The sequence below is a fragment of the Pleurodeles waltl genome, chromosome 3_1 (assembly GCF_031143425.1).
Source record: "Pleurodeles waltl isolate 20211129_DDA chromosome 3_1, aPleWal1.hap1.20221129, whole genome shotgun sequence".
In the NCBI taxonomy this organism is placed as follows: domain Eukaryota; kingdom Metazoa; phylum Chordata; class Amphibia; order Caudata; family Salamandridae; genus Pleurodeles; species Pleurodeles waltl.
Genome location: NC_090440.1, coordinates 1,886,556,100 through 1,886,575,272, shown reverse-complemented (window position 1 = coordinate 1,886,575,272; position 19,173 = coordinate 1,886,556,100). Strand labels below are relative to the sequence as shown.

Below are 19,173 nucleotides of genomic sequence, written 5' to 3'. Positions count from 1 at the left end.
TGGTGTCTCGAGTTTTTAAGTTTTCATTGGAACATCCTTACTCCTTGAAGCATGAAGTAATAAAAAGGCCATTGTTTGGTTGCCCTTTCTGTAGCATGAATGTTTCCATTCTGAGCCAGCTACCCACAACATTTGATTACTTTTGTTATTGCAGAGGCAACAGGCCAGTAAATATTAATAACAGCAAAGGGTAAGTGTGGGCGGGAGGTTCAGTTACCAACACCCCCAGCCGCTGTTCATATTCAGCTGGCAGGTCCTCCTTTTCACTCTGGCCTGCCTCGTTGGTGAGCTCTGCAAGGAACAGATTTCTGGCTGCCTCTGAAGGGACATCTTTCATTTTTTCCCTCCACATCCTTCTGCTGCACATTTCTTGCCATGCATCAACAGCTTGGGTGCTAGAACTAAGTTGTGTATCAGTTTATCTGTTCGCCTTTTTTACTAAGCTGCCATCATTGCTGCAATGGAACTAGGACAACAGAGAGAGAGTCCCCTGCAGTTGGACAGCAGGAAAATATCAAAATACAGAGCAATCCATATTGCCCTTACTAAGGGCAGTTTCATAGCAAGGATGACAGAAGCAAGTAAGATACATGACACCCCCAAAACCCAGTTGTGTAGTGAAAAACTAGAGAAAGTGCATCACTGGGTCCCGGTGTTACTGCACTTGCTGCACCTTTGAGAGTTAGGCCTCAGAGTAAGGGTTGAGTCACTTCAGGTGCCTGGCCTCCCTCTTTAAAATGTTATCTGTATGGTAGGCTCCTTAGCAGCTGGCAGTAGTTCAGGGCTGAAGGGAGCATGACCCCCCACTCCACCCAAAGCAGGTTTCAGAGATATGAAGGCAAAGTATGACCTTTCCTAAAATCTGGCATTGAGGGGTGCATATAGTTGTTTTAAATGCTTTGCTGATAGTTCTTTTCTCTATTTAGTTCTTTTTTTGTTTTAGCATTTTAAAACTTAGGGCCTGATTTAGGTGTCGGCGGAGGGAATACTCTGTCACAAACGTGAGGGATATCCTGTCTGCTGTGTTATGATCCCCATAGGATAGAGTAGGATCATAATTTGGCAGCCGGGATATCCATCACACTTGTGACGCCACCGACTTCTAAATCAGGCCTTAAGTCACATTTTCCATATTGCATTCAATCGTAAGGTATACATAAGGTAATCATTTCACGGGTGAAATAGACAAAACATGGGCTTAGCATCAGTAATTAATTTCCTTTTCCAGGGCTACTCCTTTGCTTTTTTTAAGTGCCTCAGTAAGATTTGTACAATGAATTTTCTACAGGGGCGTCATCAACCTCTCTTCTCTGAATCATGGATTAGTAACATTTGCTGTGATTTTTGGGGGGGGTTTGTGAGATGACCTTTCACATAAGCTGTTACGGTCTGCTGTGGTCTTCATGAAAATGCGGTGCTTTGCCACCTTGTTGCATGCTACTTTAGGTCGGGGGAGGGGTTAACTGGAAAAGCCATAACGGGTAATATGTTGTATGTAGTATGAATGTGGCATTCCAACTGTACCCTTAATGCTCCCTGTATTGTATCAAACTAAGGTGGTTTGTCCTCCATGTTCTTTGTTAGTTTCAAGAGTATGGTGTCCCAGCTGGAAATAAGTCTGTAACTTCTCAAGACTATATAATCATTTGCTGTATCTGCGATCTACAGTTAAGAATAGATCACAAATCCATGATCTTATATCAGACTGCATGCTTGAAATCCAGCTCGCAGCGCACTGCAGTGCAATTGCATGTTCCTTATGACCGACAGCCTTAAGTACCTTCATCAGGACCATGGAGAGTATAGCATTACCTTTCACAAGAAACACAATTACTTGCTTCTCTCCTTAAAACTCAAGTACCCCAGCCTAATGCATCACTGCCTTTTAGCTACAAGCAGAGTAATTTGAACATCTTCTCTTTAATTTCTACCTGAGAACCTTGGCAAATCTGATGTCTGCCTAAGGAACCAAGTGATTAATGTAGCAAGCAGCATAAATCATTTTAAGACTCATAAAAGAGACCAAGCTACCATTTTCTATGCCTTTGTGCTACCCATGGGTAGAGAATGTGGTCTAAATTACAAAGCTCAGCTTTGCAGAGTCAGTTACCTTGCTTAAAAATAGGCATCCTATTGTGGCACGATGGCCTTTGGCTTGACTCTCTGGAACAGGGGCTTCCACCCTCCACTCATTGTAGTAGTAGTTCTACGTGTACCTCGGGCGTCACCCATAAAACACACAAAAAACATAATTACAATTCATACACTAAACTGGAAAAGCCATAACAGGGTAATATGTTGCATGTAGTATGATTGTGGCATTCCAACTGTATCCTTAATGCTCCCTGTATTGTATCAAACATCTTATTCCATAGTTACCTATACATGCAATAAAACCTAGTAAACAGTAATAATACAAAGAAAAAAATCACATTAAAGGAAGAAAAACAAAATCATCATAAATACTATAAAAATATTATGATAAAATCAGATAACAACACACTACTATCTCACTTTAGAGCTTCAGCCCATCCTTCTTCCTGTTCAGCCAAACAGCATATAAAAAACGGCTGACCCCCCCGCCACCCGCCACAAAAAATAGGCTGGCCTAGGTCCGAACGCAGGATCCTGTAGGCCTTTTGGTATCGTCCCACACCAATGTTTATACATAGGAGTTTAATCCAGGATCGGCATGGCATTTTTTATCTTGGACAAAAAAAACATAATATGCTCTATGTTCTCGCGGGCATTCCCACAGTACTGACACAAAGATGATTTTGATGGCATAGTATTCCATTCACATACAAATTCATTAACTAAAATATTTCCCAACCTAAATTTGACAAAGAGCATATGAGCTACTGGAGGATAAATAGCGTCTATATAGGACTCTTTCCCCGGGAGTGGCTTTCAATCTAAAAAATCTTTCACCAAACTCCCTGGCTTAGCCTTGCGATGGACCTAAAAAATGTTCTGCTGCCAGAAGGCTGTAATAATCCGGCCTCTGGCATCTGAGCCTATTACTTTGGAGCATATCTAGTTTTCCCCTAAGCCCAGATTAAAAAGATGACACTTAACAAATCTAAACCAAGGAAATGTATTTGCTTTATTCAAGCTCAACACCTCCTCCACAGCCAACCGATAATGGTGGAGCTCTTTTTTTGACCATAGCTTAACCCAGTACACCGGGGTCTTACTGCTGACAAATCCCTCCACCCATTTAGACCCTAATTCAAAACATAATGGAACAATCAGGTTGCTCTGGGGGAGGGAAAATGGTGACCTTATAAAATGATTTTCTCTAACTGCTAAGGCCCTAACATTTGAATACCCCCACACTTCTGCCCCATATAGTGCAGCAGCCTGGGCCTTTGCCCTGTAAATCTCTTCCGCAAGAGAAATAGATTTCCGCCTAGCCCTCTGAACCCGCTTAATAATGGCTGAGGGTCATGTAACAACCCCATTCCACTTTTCTCCTAATGGGAGTTCCAATATGTAGATTTATGAATCCCTATCCCTAAATAATCAAATGCATCAACCTGCTGCAGCATATCCCCTTTCATACTAAATATCCTTAACATGATCTATGCCAATTAAAAAAAACATAATTTTGGCCTTTGTAGTATTTACCACTAGGCCACAGGCTTCACAGAAATCAACACATTTCTTTAAAACGTCCTGGAAGCCAGTCGGTGAACGAGAAATCAAGGGTATCATCTGCAAATAACAATGCAGGGATTGAAGTACCTGGCAACTTCGGAGAATCACAGACACACTCATGCAAGATGTCAACAACATCATATATATGCAAGAAGAAGAGAAATGGTGCCAGGACACATCCCTGTTGGACTCCTTGATGTACCAGGATGCATTCTGTAAGATTGCCATTCGTCCCCCATCTCATCTGGGGTGTGGTGTTACCATGAAGTCTTATTACAATATACAATACATTTTTTCAATATCCATATTCGCCAGTGTGGACCATAGAAGCTGCCGAGGGACCAAATCAAAGGCTGCCCTTAGGTCCACAAAGGCCAAATATAGGTGATCCCCTTGCTTGCCTCAAATATCTCGAAACAATGAGGTGAAACTAAAAAAATTGATTTATAGCACTTATTCCTGATCTAAACCCCGCCTGCAGGAGTGAAAGAATTGAGGCCTCATCCATCCAGTCCTTCAATCTACACAATAACTGCGACAAAAGATTTTCTGGAGATGGTCAATGTAGGAGGCTGGACTGGCTTGTAGTGAGTACCAAGGGGTACTTGCACCTTGCACCAGGCCCAGTTATCCCTTATTAGTGTATAGGGTGTCTAGCAGCTTAGGCTGATAGATAATGGTAGCTTAGCAGAGCAGCTTAGGCTGAACTAGGAGACGTGTGAAGCTACTACAGTACCACCTAGTGTCATATGCACAATATAATAAGAAAACACAATACACAGTTATACTAAAAATAAAGGTACTTTATTTTTATGACAATATGCCAAAGTATCTTAGAGTGTACCCTCAGTGAGAGGATAGGAAATATACACAAGATATATATACACAATAGCAAAAATATGCAGTATAGTCTTAGAAAACAGTGCAAACAATGTATAGTTACAATAGGATGCAATGGGGAAACATAGGGATAGGGGCAACACAAACCATATACTCCAAAAGTGGAATGCGAACCACGAATGGACCCCAAACCTATGTGACCTTGTAGAGGGTCGCTGGGACTATTAGAAAATAGTGAGAGTTAGAAAAATAACCCTCCCCAAGACCCTGAAAAGTGAGTGCAAAGTGCACTAAAGTTCCCCTAAGGACAAAGAAGTTGTGTTAGAGGAATAATGCAGGAAAGACACAAACCAACAATGCAACAACTGTGGATTTCCAATCTAGGGTACCTGTGGAACAAGGGGACCAAGTCCAAAAGTCACAAGCAAGTCGGAGATGGGCAGATGCCCAGGAAATGCCAGCTGCGGGTGCAAAGAAGCTTCTACTGGACAGAAGAAGCTGAGGTTTCTGCAGAAACGAAAAGGGCTAGAGACTTCCCCTTTGGTGGACAGATCCCTCTCGCCGTGGAGAGTCGTGCAGAAGTGTTTTCCCGCCGAAAGAACGCCAACAAGCCTTGCTAGCTGCAAATCGTGCGGTTAGTGTTTTTGGACGCTGCTGTGGCCCTGGAGGGACCAGGAGGTCGCAAATTGGACCAGGAGAGAGAGGGGACATCGAGCAAGACAAGGAGCCCTCTCAGCAGCAGGTAGCACCCGGAGAAGTGCCAGAAACAGGCACTACGAGGATGTGTGAAACGGTGCTCACCCGAAGTCGCACAAAGGAGTCCCACGTCGCCGGAGACCAACTTAGAAAGTCGTGCAATGCAGGTTAGAGTGCCGTGGACCCAGGCTTGGCTGTGCACAAAGGATTTCCACCGGAAGTGCACAGGGGCCGGAGTAGCTGCAAAAGTCGCGGTTCCCAGCAATGCAGCCCAGCGAGGTGAGGCAAGGACTTACCTCCACCAAACTTGGACTGAAGAGTCACTGGACTGTGGGGGTCACTTGGACAGAGTCGCTGGATTCGAGGGACCTCGCTCGTCGTGCTGAGAGGAGACCCAAGGGACCGGTAATGCAGCTTTTTGGTGCCTGCGGTTGCAGGGGGAAGATTCCGTCGACCCACGGGAGATTTCTTCGGAGCTTCTGGTGCAGAGAGGAGGCAGACTACCCCCACAGCATGCACAAGCAGGAAAACAGTCGAGAAGGCGGCAGGATCAGCGTTACAGAGTTGCAGTAGTCGTCTTTGCTACTATGTTGCAGGTTTGCAGGCTTCCAGCGCGGTCAGCAGTCGATTCCTTGGCAGAAGGTGAAGAGAGAGATGCAGAGGAACTCGGATGAGCTCTTGCATTCGTTATCTAAAGTTTCCCCAGAGACAGAGACCCTAAATAGCCAGAAAAGAGGGTTTGGCTACCTAGGAGAGAGGATAGGCTACTAACACCTGAAGGAGCCTATCAGAAGGAGTCTCTGACGTCACCTGGTGGCACTGGCCACTCAGAGCAGTCCAGTGTGCCAGCAGCACCTCTGTTTCCAAGATGGCAGAGGTCTGGAGCACACTGGAGGAGCTCTGGACACCTCCCAGGGGAGGTGCAGGTCAGGGGAGTGGTCACTCCCCTTTCCTTTGTCCAGTTTCGCGCCAGAGCAGGGCTAAGGGGTCCCCTGAACCGGTGTAGACTGGCTTATGCAGAATTGGGCACATCTGTGCCCAACAAAGCATTTCCAGAGGCTGGGGGAGGCTACTCCTCCCCTGCCTTCACACCATTTTCCAAAGGGAGAGGGTGTCACACCCTCTCTCAGAGGAAGTTCTTTGTTCTGCCATCCTGGGCCAGGCCTGGCTGGACCCCAGGAGGGCAGATGCCTGTCTGAGGGGTTGGCATCAGCAGCAGCTGCAGTGAAACCCCAGGAAGGGCAGTTTGGCAGTACCAGGGTCTGTGCTACAGACCACTGGGATCATGGGATTGTGCCAACTATGCCAGGATGGCATAGAGGGGGCAATTCCATGATCATAGACATGTTACATGGCCATATTCGGAGTTACCATTGTGAAGCTACATATAGGTAGTGACCTATATGTAGTGCACGCGTGTAATGGTGTCCCCGCACTCACAAAGTTCAGGGAATTGGCTCTGAACAATGTGGGGGCACCTTGGCTAGTGCCAGGGTGCCCTCACACTAAGTAACTTTGCACCTAACCTTTACCAGGTAAAGGTTAGACATATAGGTGACTTATAAGTTACTTAAGTGCAGTGTAAAATGGCTGTGAAATAACGTGGACGTTATTTCACTCAGGCTGCAGTGGCAGGCCTGTGTAAGAATTGTCAGAGCTCCCTATGGGTGGCAAAAGAAATGCTGCAGCCCATAGGGATCTCCTGGAACCCCAATACCCTGGGTACCTCAGTACCATATACTAGGGAATTATAAGGGTGTTTCCAGTAAGCCAATGTAAATTGGTAAAAATAGTCACTAGCCTGTCAGTGACAATTTGGAAAGAAATGAGAGAGCATAACCACTGAGGTTCTGATTAGCAGAGCCTCAGTGAGACAGTTAGTCACTACACAGGTAACACATTCAGGCACACTTATGAGCACTGGGGCCCTGGGTTACCAGGGTCCCAGTGACACATACAACTAAAACAACATATATACAGTGAAAAATGGGGGTAAAATGCCAGGCAGGATGGTTCCTACACAACCCCCCCCCCCCAAACGAAGGACAATAAGACTAGCCATGACCTGATGAGTCTTCATTGTCTAAGTGGAAATATCTGGAGAGTCCATCTGCATTGGAGTGGCTACTCCCAGGTCTATGTTCCACTGTATAGTCCATTCCCTGTAGGGATATGGACCACCTCAACAATTTAGGATTTTCACCTTTCATTTGTTTTAGCCAAAGTAGAGGTTTGTGGTCTGTCTGAACAATGAAGTGAGTGCCAAACAGGTATGGCCTCAACTTCTTCAGAGCCCAGACCACAGCAAAGGCCTCCTTCTCAATGGCAGACCAACGCTTTTCTCTAGGGGTCAACCTCCTACTAATAAAAGCAACAGGTTGATCCTGGCCCTCAGAATTAAGTTGTGATAGGACTGCCCCTACTCCTAATTCAGATGCATCAGTTTGGACATAGAATTTTTTTAGAGTAACAAGGGCTTTTCAGGACAGGTGCAGAGCACATGGCCTGCTTCAGCTCCTCAAAAGCTTTCTGACAGTTTGCTGTCCATAATACCTTTTTAGGCATTTTCTTGGATGTGAGGTCATTAAGAGGGGCTGCAATGGAGCCATAGTTCTTAATGAACCTCCTGTAATACCCAGTGAGGCCTAGGAAGGCTCTCGCCTGAGTCTGAGTGGTAGGGGGAACCCAATCAATAATTGTTTGGATTTTCCCCTGAAGTGGTGCAATCTGTTCCCCACCAACAAGGTGTCCAGATAAACCACCTTACCCTGCCCTATCTGGCACTTTGAAGCCTTGATAGTGAGGCCTGCCTTTTGCAGGGCCTCCAAAACTTTCCATAGGTGGACCAGGTGATCATCCCAGCTGGAGCTAAAGACAGCTATATCGTCCAAACATGCTGCACTGAAAGCTTCCAGCCCTTGCAGGACTGTGTTCACCAACCTTTGAAAAGTGGCAGGTGCATTTTTCAAACCAAAAGGCATTACAGTAAACTGGTAATGGCCTCCAATGGTAGAAAATGCAGTCTTAGGTTTAGCATCTTCTGACAATTTGATCTGCCAATACCCTGCAGTCAAATCAAAAGTGCTTAGATACTTGGCAGATGCCAGTGTATCTATGAGCTCATCTGCCCTGGGTATAGGGTGAGCATCAGTTTTGGTTACCAAGTTGAGACCTCTATAGTCTACACAAAACCGCATTTCCTTCTTTCCATCTTTGGAATGGGGTTTTGGTACCAGTACCACAGGAGAAGCCCATGGACTGTCAGAGTGCTCAACTACTCCTAGTTCTAACATTTTCTGGACCTCTTGCTTTATGCAGTCCCTGACATGGTCAGGCTGCCTATAGATCTTACTTTTGACAGGTAAACTGTCTCCAGTATCTATAGTGTGCTCACACCAAGAAGTGGTACCTGGCACAGTAGAGAAGAGTTCAGAGAATTGATCTAGGAGATTTATGCAATTATCTTTCTGCTCAGCAGTAAGACAATCAGCCAAAACTACACCTTCCACAAGAGCATCTTGTTCTGTGGAAGAGAAGAGATCAGGTAGAGGATCACTGTCTTCTTCCTGTCCCTCATTAGTTGCCATGAGCAGGGTGAGATCAGCCCTGTCATAGTAGGTTTTCAGGCGGTTGACATGGAGCACCCTAAGGGGACTCCTGGCAGTGCCTAAGTCAACTAAATAGGTGACTTCTCCCTTCTTTTCAACAATTGTGTGGGGACCACTCCATTTATCTTGGAGTGCTCTTGGGGCCACAGGCTCCAAGACCCACACTTTCTGCCCTGGTTGGTACTGAACCAAAACAGCCTTCTGATCATGCCATTGCTTCTGGAGCTCTTGGCTGGCCTGAAGGTTTTTACTGGCCTTTTTCATGTACTCAGCCATCCTTGATCTGAGGCCAAGTACATAATCCACAATATCCTGCTTAGGAGCTTTTAAAGGTTGTTCCCAACCCTCCTTTACAAGTGTGAGTGGACCCCTAACAGGGTGTCCAAAAAGAAGTTCAAAGGGGCTGAAGCCCACTCCTTTCTGGGGTACCTCCCTGTAGGCAAACAGGAGGCATGGTAGAAGGATATCCCATCTCCTGCGGAGTTTTTCAGGGAGACCCATAATCATGCCTTTGAGAGTTTTATTAAATCTCTCCACCAGTCCATTTGTTTGTGGATGATAGGGTGTTGTGAACTTGTAAGTTACACCACACTCCTTCCACATGGCCTTTAAGTATGCAGACATGAAATTGCTTCCCCTGTCTGATACTACTTCCTTTGGGAAGCCCACCCTGGAAAATATTCCCAGGAGGGCCTTTGCCACTGCAGGAGCTGTAGTGGTCCTTAAAGGAATAGCTTCAGGATATCTTGTGGCATGGTCCACTACCACTAAGATGAATCTATTGCCTGAAGCAGTAGGAGGGTCAAGGGGGCCAACTATGTCAACCCCTACCCTTTCAAAGGAAACCCCAACCACAGGCAGTGGAATAAGGGGTGCCTTTGGGGTGCCACCTGTCTTGCCACTGGCTTGACAGGTTTCACAGGACTTACAAAATTCCTTTGTGTCCTCAGACATCCTAGGCCAATGAAACAATGGAACTAGTCTGTCCCAAGTTTTTATTTGACCCAGGTGCCCAGCTAGGGGAATGTCATGTGCCAGGGTTAGGAGGAACTTTCTGTACTCCTGAGGAATCGCTAATCTCCTGGCAGCTCCAGGTTTAGGATCCCTATGCTCAGTGTACAAGAGGTTGTCCTCCCAGTAAACTCTGTGAGAGTCACTGACATCCCCATTAGCCTGTTTGACAGCTTGCTGTCTGAGACCCTCTAATGTGGGACAGGTTTGCTGTGCCACACTCAGCTCCTCCCTGGCAGGCCCCCCCTTCACCCAAAAGCTCAGCAGTGTCTGCTTCCAGCTCCTCTGGTGTAGGTTCTGCACAGGGAGGGAATTCTTCTTCCTCAGAAGTTGAATCCACTGTAGAGGGAGGGATAGTAGGAAGTGGTTTGCTTCTACTAGCCCTAGCTTTAGGGAGCACTTGGTCCATTGTTCCAGGATCCAAGCTTCCCTGTCCTTTTTGCTTTTTGGCCTGAGCCCTTGTCAAAGCAAAAATATGCCCTGGGATGCCCAGCATTGCTGCATGGGCCTCCAACTCCACATCTGACCAAGCTGATGTCTCCAAATCATTCCCTAATAGACAGTCTGCAGGTAAATCTGAAGCTACCACAACTTTCTTTGGACCAGTAACCCCCCCCAGTTGAGATTTACAACAGCCATGGGGTGGCTAAGTGTGTTGTTGTGAGCATCGGTTACTTGGTACTGGTGACCAAGTAGGTGTTGTTCAGGGTGGACCAGTTTCTCTATGACCATAGTAACACTGGCACCAGTGTCCCTGTAGGCCTGAACCTCAACACCATTTATTAGGGGTAGCTGCTTGTACTTATCCATATTAAGGGGACAAGCAACTAAGGTGGCTAAATCAATAGCCCCCTCAGAGACTAACACAGCCTCTGTGGCCTCCCTAACAAGGCCAACCCCAACTAAGTTACCAATAGTGAGCCCAGCTACTCCCTTGGATTGGCTATTAGTAGGTTTGCTCCCACCACCACTGCTATTAGTAGGGACACTAGGTGTAGCAGTAGGGGTTGTAGTGGTAGGAGGCTTGGTGCCTTTCTTTGGACAACTGAGATCTGTTGTCCAATGGCCTTTTATTTTACATAAATAGCACCATGGTTTCTTTTCCTTGTTCTGATTAAAAGAGGATTTGGGCCCACCACCCCCACCAGAGTGTTTTTGTGGGCCTGATGAAGACTCATTTTTAGATTTGTCCCCACCCTTGTCAGAAGACTTACCATCCTTCTTTTTGTTGCCATCTTTGTCACCCCCTGTATGAACTTTTCTGTTCACCCTTGTTCTGACCCATTTGTCTGCCTTCTTTCCCAATTCTTGGGGAGAGGTCAGATCAGAGTCCACCAAGTACTGGTGCAACAAATCAGACACACAATTATTAAGAATATTCTCTCTCAGGATCAAGTTATACAGGCTGTCATAATCAGTAACTTTACTGCCATGTAACCACCCCTCCAAGGCCTTCACTGAATGGTCAATGAAATCAACCCAGTCTTGTGAAGACTCCTTTTTGGTCTCTCTGAACTTTATCCTGTATTGTTCAGTGGTTAAGCCATAACCATCCAGGAGTGCATTCTTAAGAACTTGGAAATTATTAGCATCATTTTCTTTCACAGTAAGGAGCCTATCCCTACCTTTTCCACTAAATGATAGCCATAGGATAGCAGCCCACTGCCTTTGAGGGACATCCTGTACAATACAGGCCCTCTCAAGTGCAGCAAACCACTTGTTAATGTCATCCCCCTCCTTGTAAGGGGGAACTATCTTGTGCAGATTCCTGGAATCATGCTATTTTGCAGGATGACTATGGGGAATACTGCTGCTGCCACCATGGTTTTCTAAACCCAGTTTCTGTCTCTCCTTCTCTACTTCTAAAGTCTGTCTATCCAAATCCAGCTGTTGCTTCTTGAGCTTCAGTCTGGTTTGTTCCACTCTCAATCTAATGAGCTCCCTTTCTAACAATCTGTCATTAGGGTGGGTGGGAGGGACATGCCTTGAAACAGAAGTATGGTGAGAATGGACAGAAGGAGACCTGTCCCTTACAGAAGCCACCCTAACAGCTTGGCTAACAGAAACATCACTACCAGTATGGTGAGAATAAATGCTTTTGCTATGATGTGAGACAACACTATTTATATGGTGTGGCTCATCATCATTACCAACTATGCTAGACTGTCTAGTAATGGGCAGGCTAGGACGTTTCTTTCCTGAATCTTTTCCTGGGGGAGTCCCTGGATCAGATTGAGAACCATTAGCTACCTTTTCAACAGATGGGGCACTTCTAGCCTTATCCTGTTCTCTAAGCATGTTAAGTAACAGTTCCAAGGAAGGATTCTTCCCTACACTCAAACCTCTCTCTATGCAGAGACTCCTTGCTCCTTTCCAGCTAAGGTGGTCATATGCAAGTTTGGACAGATCAACATTTTGGCCTGTGCCAGACATTTTTAGAGAGAGTTAAAGTGATAGTAAAAGATAAAAAGTTTGTCAGAGCTTTTAGAAAGACAGAGAAAAAAAAAACTTTTTTAACTTTTTAGAACTTTTTAGAAAGTTAGGAGTACTTTTCAGCACTTAGAAAAGAGTGAAAAGAGGAAATGCAAAACTTTTTGGCTATGTGAATATACACTGACCTTGTTTTGTATATTTTTCTCTTATGAAAAGTACAATGACAAGAGTGGTAAGTAGTCTCAAAGCACCTATCCCAGCGCTGCACAACCAATGTAGGAGGCTGGACTGGCTTGTAGTGAGTACCAAGGGGTACTTGCACCTTGCACCAGGCCCAGTTATCCCTTATTAGTGTATAGGGTGTCTAGCAGCTTAGGCTGATAGATAATGGTAGCTTAGCTGAGCAGCTTAGGCTGAACTAGGAGACGTGTGAAGCTACTACAGTACCACCTAGTGTCATATGCACAATATCATAAGAAAACACAATACACAGTTATACTAAAAATAAAGGTACTTTATTTTTATGACAATATGCCAAAGTATCTTAGAGTGTACCCTCAGTGAGAGGATAGGAAATATACACAAGATATATATACACAATAGCAAAAATATGCAGTATAGTCTTAGAAAACAGTGCAAACAATGTATAGTTACAATAGGATGCAATGGGGAAACATAGGGATAGGGGCAACACAAACCATATACTCCAAAAGTGGAATGCGAACCACGAATGGACCCCAAACCTATGTGACCTTGTAGAGGGTCGCTGGGACTATTAGAAAATAGTGAGAGTTAGAAAAATAACCCTCCCCAAGACCCTGAAAAGTGAGTGCAAAGTGCACTAAAGTTCCCCTAAGGACAAAGAAGTCGTGTTAGAGGAATAATGCAGGAAAGACACAAACCAACAATTCAACAACTGTGGATTTCCAATCTAGGGTACCTGTGGAACAAGGGGACCAAGTCCAAAAGTCACAAGCAAGTCGGAGATGGGCAGATGCCCAGGAAATGCCAGCTGCGGGTGCAAAGAAGCTTCTACTGGACAGAAGAAGCTGAGGTTTCTGCAGGAACGAAAAGGGCTAGAGACTTCCCCTTTGGTGGACAGATCCCTCTCGCCGTGGAGAGTCGTGCAGAAGTGTTTTCCCGCCGAAAGAACGCCAACAAGCCTTGCTAGCTGCAAATCGTGCGGTTAGTGTTTTTGGACGCTGCTGTGGCCCTGGAGGAACCAGGAGGTCGCAAATTGGACCAGGAGAGAGAGGGGACGTCGAGCAAGACAAGGAGCCCTCTCAGCAGCAGATAGCACCCAGAGAAGTGCCAGAAACAGGCACTACGAGGATGCGTGAAACGGTGCTCACCTGAAGTCGCACAAAGGAGTCCCACGTCGCCAGGGACCAACTTAGAAAGTCATGCAATGCAGGTTAGAGTGACGTGGACCCAGGCTTGGCTGTGCACAAAGGATTTCCGCCGGAAGTGCACAGGGGCCGGAGTAGCTGCAAAAGTCGCGGTTCCCAGCAATGCAGCCCAGCGAGGTGAGGCAAGGACTTACCTCCACCAAACTTGGACTGAAGAGTCACTGGACTGTGGGGGTCACTTGGACAGAGTTGCTGGATTCGAGGGACCTCGCTCGTCGTGCTGAGAGGAGAGCCAAGGGACCGGTAATGCAGCTTTTTGGTGCCTGCGGTTGCAGGGGGAAGATTCCGTCGACCCACGGGAGATTTCTTCGGAGCTTCTGGTGCAGAGAGGAGGCAGACTACCCCCACAGCATGCACAAGCAGGAAAACAGTCAAGAAGGCGGCAGGATCAGCGTTACAGAGTTGCAGTAGTCGTCTTTGCTACTATGTTGCAGGTTTGCAGGCTTCCAGCGCGGTCAGCAGTCGATTCCTTGGCAGAAGGTGAAGAGAGAGATGCAGAGGAACTCGGATGAGCTCTTGCATTCGTTATCTAAAGTTTCCCCAGAGACTGAGACCCTAAATAGCCAGAAAAGAGGGTTTGGCTACCTAGGAGAGAGGATAGGCTACTAACACCTGAAGGAGCCTATCAGAAGGAGTCTCTGACGTCACCTGGTGGCACTGGCCACTCAGAGCAGTCCAGTGTGCCAGCAGCACCTCTGTTTCCAAGATGGCAGAGGTCTGGAGCACACTGGAGGAGCTCTGGACACCTCCCAGGGGAGGTGCAGGTCAGGGGAGTGGTCACTCCCCTTTCCTTTGTCCAGTTTCGCACCAGAGCAGGGCTAAGGGGTCCCCTGAACCGGTGTAGACTGGCTTATGCAGAATTGGGCACATCTGTGCCCAACAAAGCATTTCCAGAGGCTGGGGGAGGCTACTCCTCCCCTGCCTTCACACCATTTTCCAAAGGGAGAGGGTGTCACACCCTCTCTCAGAGGAAGTTCTTTGTTCTGCCATCCTGGGCCAGGCCTGGCTGGACCCCAGGAGGGCAGATGCCTGTCTGAGGGGTTGGCAGCAGCAGCAGCTGCAGTGAAACCCCAGGAAGGGCAGTTTGGCAGTACCAGGGTCTGTGCTACAGACCACTGGGATCATGGGATTGTGCCAACTATGCCAGGATGGCATAGAGGGGGCAATTCCATGATCATAGACATGTTACATGGCCATATTCGGAGTTACCATTGTGAAGCTACATATAGGTAGTGACCTATATGTAGTGCACGCGTGTAATGGTGTCCCCGCACTCACAAAGTTCAGGGAATTGGCTCTGAACAATGTGGGGGCACCTTGGCTAGTGCCAGGGTGCCCTCACACTAAGTAACTTTGCACCTAACCTTTACCAGGTAAAGGTTAGACATATAGGTGACTTATAAGTTACTTAAGTGCAGTGTAAAATGGCTGTGAAATAACGTGGACGTTATTTCACTCAGGCTGCAGTGGCAGGCCTGTGTAAGAATTGTCAGAGCTCCCTATGGGTGGCAAAAGAAATGCTGCAGCCCATAGGGATCTCCTGGAACCCCAATACCCTGGGTACCTCAGTACCATATACTAGGGAATTATAAGTGTGTTTCCAGTAAGCCAATGTAAATTGGTAAAAATAGTCACTAGCCTGTCAGTGACAATTTGGAAAGAAATGAGAGAGCATAACCACTGAGGTTCTGATCAGCAGAGCCTCAGTGAGACAGTTAGTCACTACACAGGTAACACATTCAGGCACACTTATGAGCACTGGGGCCCTGGGTTACCAGGGTCCCAGTGACACATACAACTAAAACAACATATATACAGTGAAAAATGGGGGTAACATGCCAGGCAAGATGGTACTTTCCTACAGTCAATTAAACCAATCAGTTGATAGTTGTTCGGATGTTCCTAGCTCCCCTTTTTTGCATTTGTCCAGGAATCGGAAGAACCCCGTCTGCAGCTATATAATTTATAAGTCAATTAATATAAGCACCCAAGACTAATTGGTCTGATCTAAACAAATCCCCACGACTTCCATCCCATCCAGGGGCTTTGCCTGGGGACATAGCCTGAATAGCTTGAAGTGTAAGGACTCAGGCCCTGCCCCAGACCCATGGAGCTCTATAGCTACTATGCCATCCTCAATTAACTCGTTTGGAGGGGGAGCAGAGAATGCTGAAAAATGATCTACCCATTGACACAGTTGCACCACAAATTCCAGAGGGCTATTAGATCTTGGGCACCCGTGAGCCAATAAAACGTCTTGGAGTCTCTAGAAAGGGTAGCCCCTACCAGCTTTATCTAGTTTCCATCAATCCACCTTTGCTTCTGCCTAACAGTTAGCTTCTTATATTTTTCCCTGGCAGTCCTGACCCTCTTCTGGCCCTAATACGCTCACTCTTAGCTTCTCAGCACCCATTTTGTAGCATTTGGGCGAGTGCAATAATGAGACCTTCCTTGCACAATTCCTTTTGTGCACAGTTCTTTTAGGGTGGAAAATAAAACTACATGCTGATCACTTACAGTTAAGTTATCATTGGAGCCTTCATTAATCGGGCTCAAGCACCTAATAAAGGCATTTGTAGATACCAATCAAGAACTCCCTATCTAAACACAACTTCGCCCATTTAACCATTCTCCCGTTGTTACTTAACAATAAAAAAAACTTCTGAGCTAGGCCACTGGGATGTTGCACTACCTGAGAAAATTCCCCTCAGAAATAGTTGCAGCCCATTGTGATTGCTATCCAACTGTCTCATGATTTCAGAATCCACAGCAAAATGCCAAAGGTCCAAATCCAGGAAAACATAATCAGTCTTTCTTGTTACTTACCCATCGTTGAAGGTAGAGCAGCACTTCATAACTGAGGGAAATCTTCCATAACACACATGTATTCCTTGGTTTACTATTAACCACAAAAGCAGAATAGCAACCAGGGGCCAAGACAATAGGGGCTCAGAACCTAAAACACTTCTAGCCGCAGCCTCAACACCACATATTGATGCTAAGCCTTTCAGTGGTACGAAGGTAGTATTAAAATCATCTGCTAATATTAATGGGTACTTTTCTCCTCTGTATCACAGATGGCAAACCAATGCCACTAGGTTGGTGACTCCCTACTACGCTGTGTAGTGGGATTGTAGATGTTATATATATGCACCCACAGCCCCTTCTTGCCCTTACAGCTTATCCCAAGATATCTTGACTATTTACATCCAATCTTTTGATCTCCAGGTCCAAAGTGTTTTTGACCTATAAAATAAACCCACCAGACGGGCGCCTCCTTTATTGTAGATATTGCTCCAATACTGTAGTTCAAATAACCCAATCTATGTACTTTATCCAAGGCCTACGTCTCTTGCATAAAGATTAAATCACATTTATTTATAAACATTCCCCACTCCTGGTCTTCGATTTTATCTTTTAAACCTGCTATGTTCCATGACGGTAATGCAGTGCGGTAATACAGAACACTCCATAGTTGCCAAAACTTGATCATGGGCCTGCAACTCAACCCTAGCTTTAAAACCTAGTTTGGACTTGACCTTCTGGACAGGAAGCCTAGAAGGAGAAGCTGCAACTGACGTACTTGAACAAGGAAGTGTCTGCTTCAACCCCCCTGCCCTACAGCAAAAATAATTTCCTCTAGGCACCCCATGCGTCATGTCAAACTTCTCAGAACAAGTCTCCCCCAAGCTGCACTTAGTAGCTAGTACCTGACTGCTACAATAACCCCTATAGCATCAGTCCTGGCTTTCATGGTCGGTGAGAATCTGAAATCTATCTGCAACTGTGACATTATATTGGGACCTCACCACCTTTGAACCCACTTCATACCCCCCACTCGCTCTCACATGATGTTGTAGCTCCCAAAATGGGATTAGAAAAACCCCAACGGAACATCTCTCATGCCTGTATCCAACGTATCGTGATTAAGCATGTTGCCTCAATAGATCAACCTCTCCACAAGCTCCGGATACCTGCGGTTAACTACTACTACACAGTCCCCATTTTTAGATTTGGATAGTGGCCCAATCCACCCGACCCTTCTCACCAACAAAATGTCGCAAGACTCTTGCAGCCTAAAATTTGTATGGTGCACTAGCCAATGACATAGTTTATTCTTCGATTCAGAAGTAGTCTCTTTTTTTGTCAGAGCTCATAAGGGGGGACATTAATCAGTACCGCCACAAATGGGCAACAATCTGGTGGCAAGTCCAATCTATCTTTTGAGGGGGTGGTAAGTTTGCACTTACTTTGAACAAGTTCTTCACCATAGCAGGTAGCCTTTTTCCCAATGGGCCTCTGCTGAGGATCCCCCTTAGTTGAGCACCAGCCCCTTCTCTGGAGGTCAATATAGTTATTTGATCACATGGACATATCATAAAATGATGCTCGGTCCTAAGCTGCATTCCCTCCAACACTATTAGCATAACCATTTGGGCATACTGGGGCATACGTTACATTAGCCAAATCAGTACTAGGTACTTCTCCCAAATTGGTAGCCCTCCCGTCACCCCTCCCCCCCCAATTAGAAGTGAAGGCTCCAAGGATTACAGTGATAATACATTAGATTCACGACCTTGGGTTTTACAATCCAACAAATCACAGGGCACATATGATATACAGCTGGATAGCCTTGATTCAATTGTGGCCATTCACTCTATAATCGGTTCCAGTTTGCTATTCGAGGGCAAAATATAATTTTAGCATAAAAATTATCCAATAATGGTCCCAGTTTATCAGTTTCTCAAACTAGTGCATCACGTACTGAAGGAGGTGGCACGGTACTCATGAGCAAGCGTTTAGGCCTCTGTCCGGCCTCCACCCTCTTCCTTTTCCCTGAGTCAGGCTTGCCCTGTTTGTGAGAGATGACCAAGATTTCAGGCTCCAGGGGTACTACAAATTTATCATGCCGCTGTTGAGTCAGTTTATCAACCACTTAATCGAAGTTGCTCACAATATTTGCACCCAGAAATGAGGTTCCACCCTCCTGTTGTGATCGTAGCAGAAGGAGACACCCCTTCAGGAAAATTTGGCGTTCCACCAGTTTTATCTCATTACTAATAACCCCGATTGCTTGTTGTAAAAAGCCATCCAGGAACATTGGAGTAGGGGGTATGAGGTTTGTCCAGCCCAACTGGCAGCTTCCATTTCTGCATTTCCACAGAAGATAAGGGCAATCTGCTTGCTTGGCTCTCGAACACAAGTACACAATGTAGTATCAAACCTATTTGGTGGGCACAAAATGGGTGGCTCAGCCCAGCCTCCTTTGGGCGATGATGGGTGAAGGCTGTCCAGTCTTCGCCTGAGCACATCTTGCACTCGTCCTGTGCAGAAAGACCCGTGAAGTGCATTCATGGTGCCTCCAAGCCTGAGCTGACATCCCTCCACGGTCTCTCTGGGGCTTGCGGTCCTACCCCCAACCAGCATTATGTGAGTCCCACGCTGCAGGACCTGAGAAGTGCCTTTAAGGCACCTCCTGGTGCGAACTGACAGCCCTCCAGCAGCACCTGCCGTGA

At 46.2% G+C, this 19,173-nt stretch overlaps 1 protein-coding gene across 2 annotated transcripts in view; it reads left to right on the top strand.

The window, feature by feature from the left end:
* PARD3B (par-3 family cell polarity regulator beta) overlaps positions 1-19,173 on the top strand; it is a 2,030,765-nt gene that overhangs the window by 1,901,266 nt on the left and 110,326 nt on the right. The gene's annotated exons all lie outside the window — the stretch shown is intronic.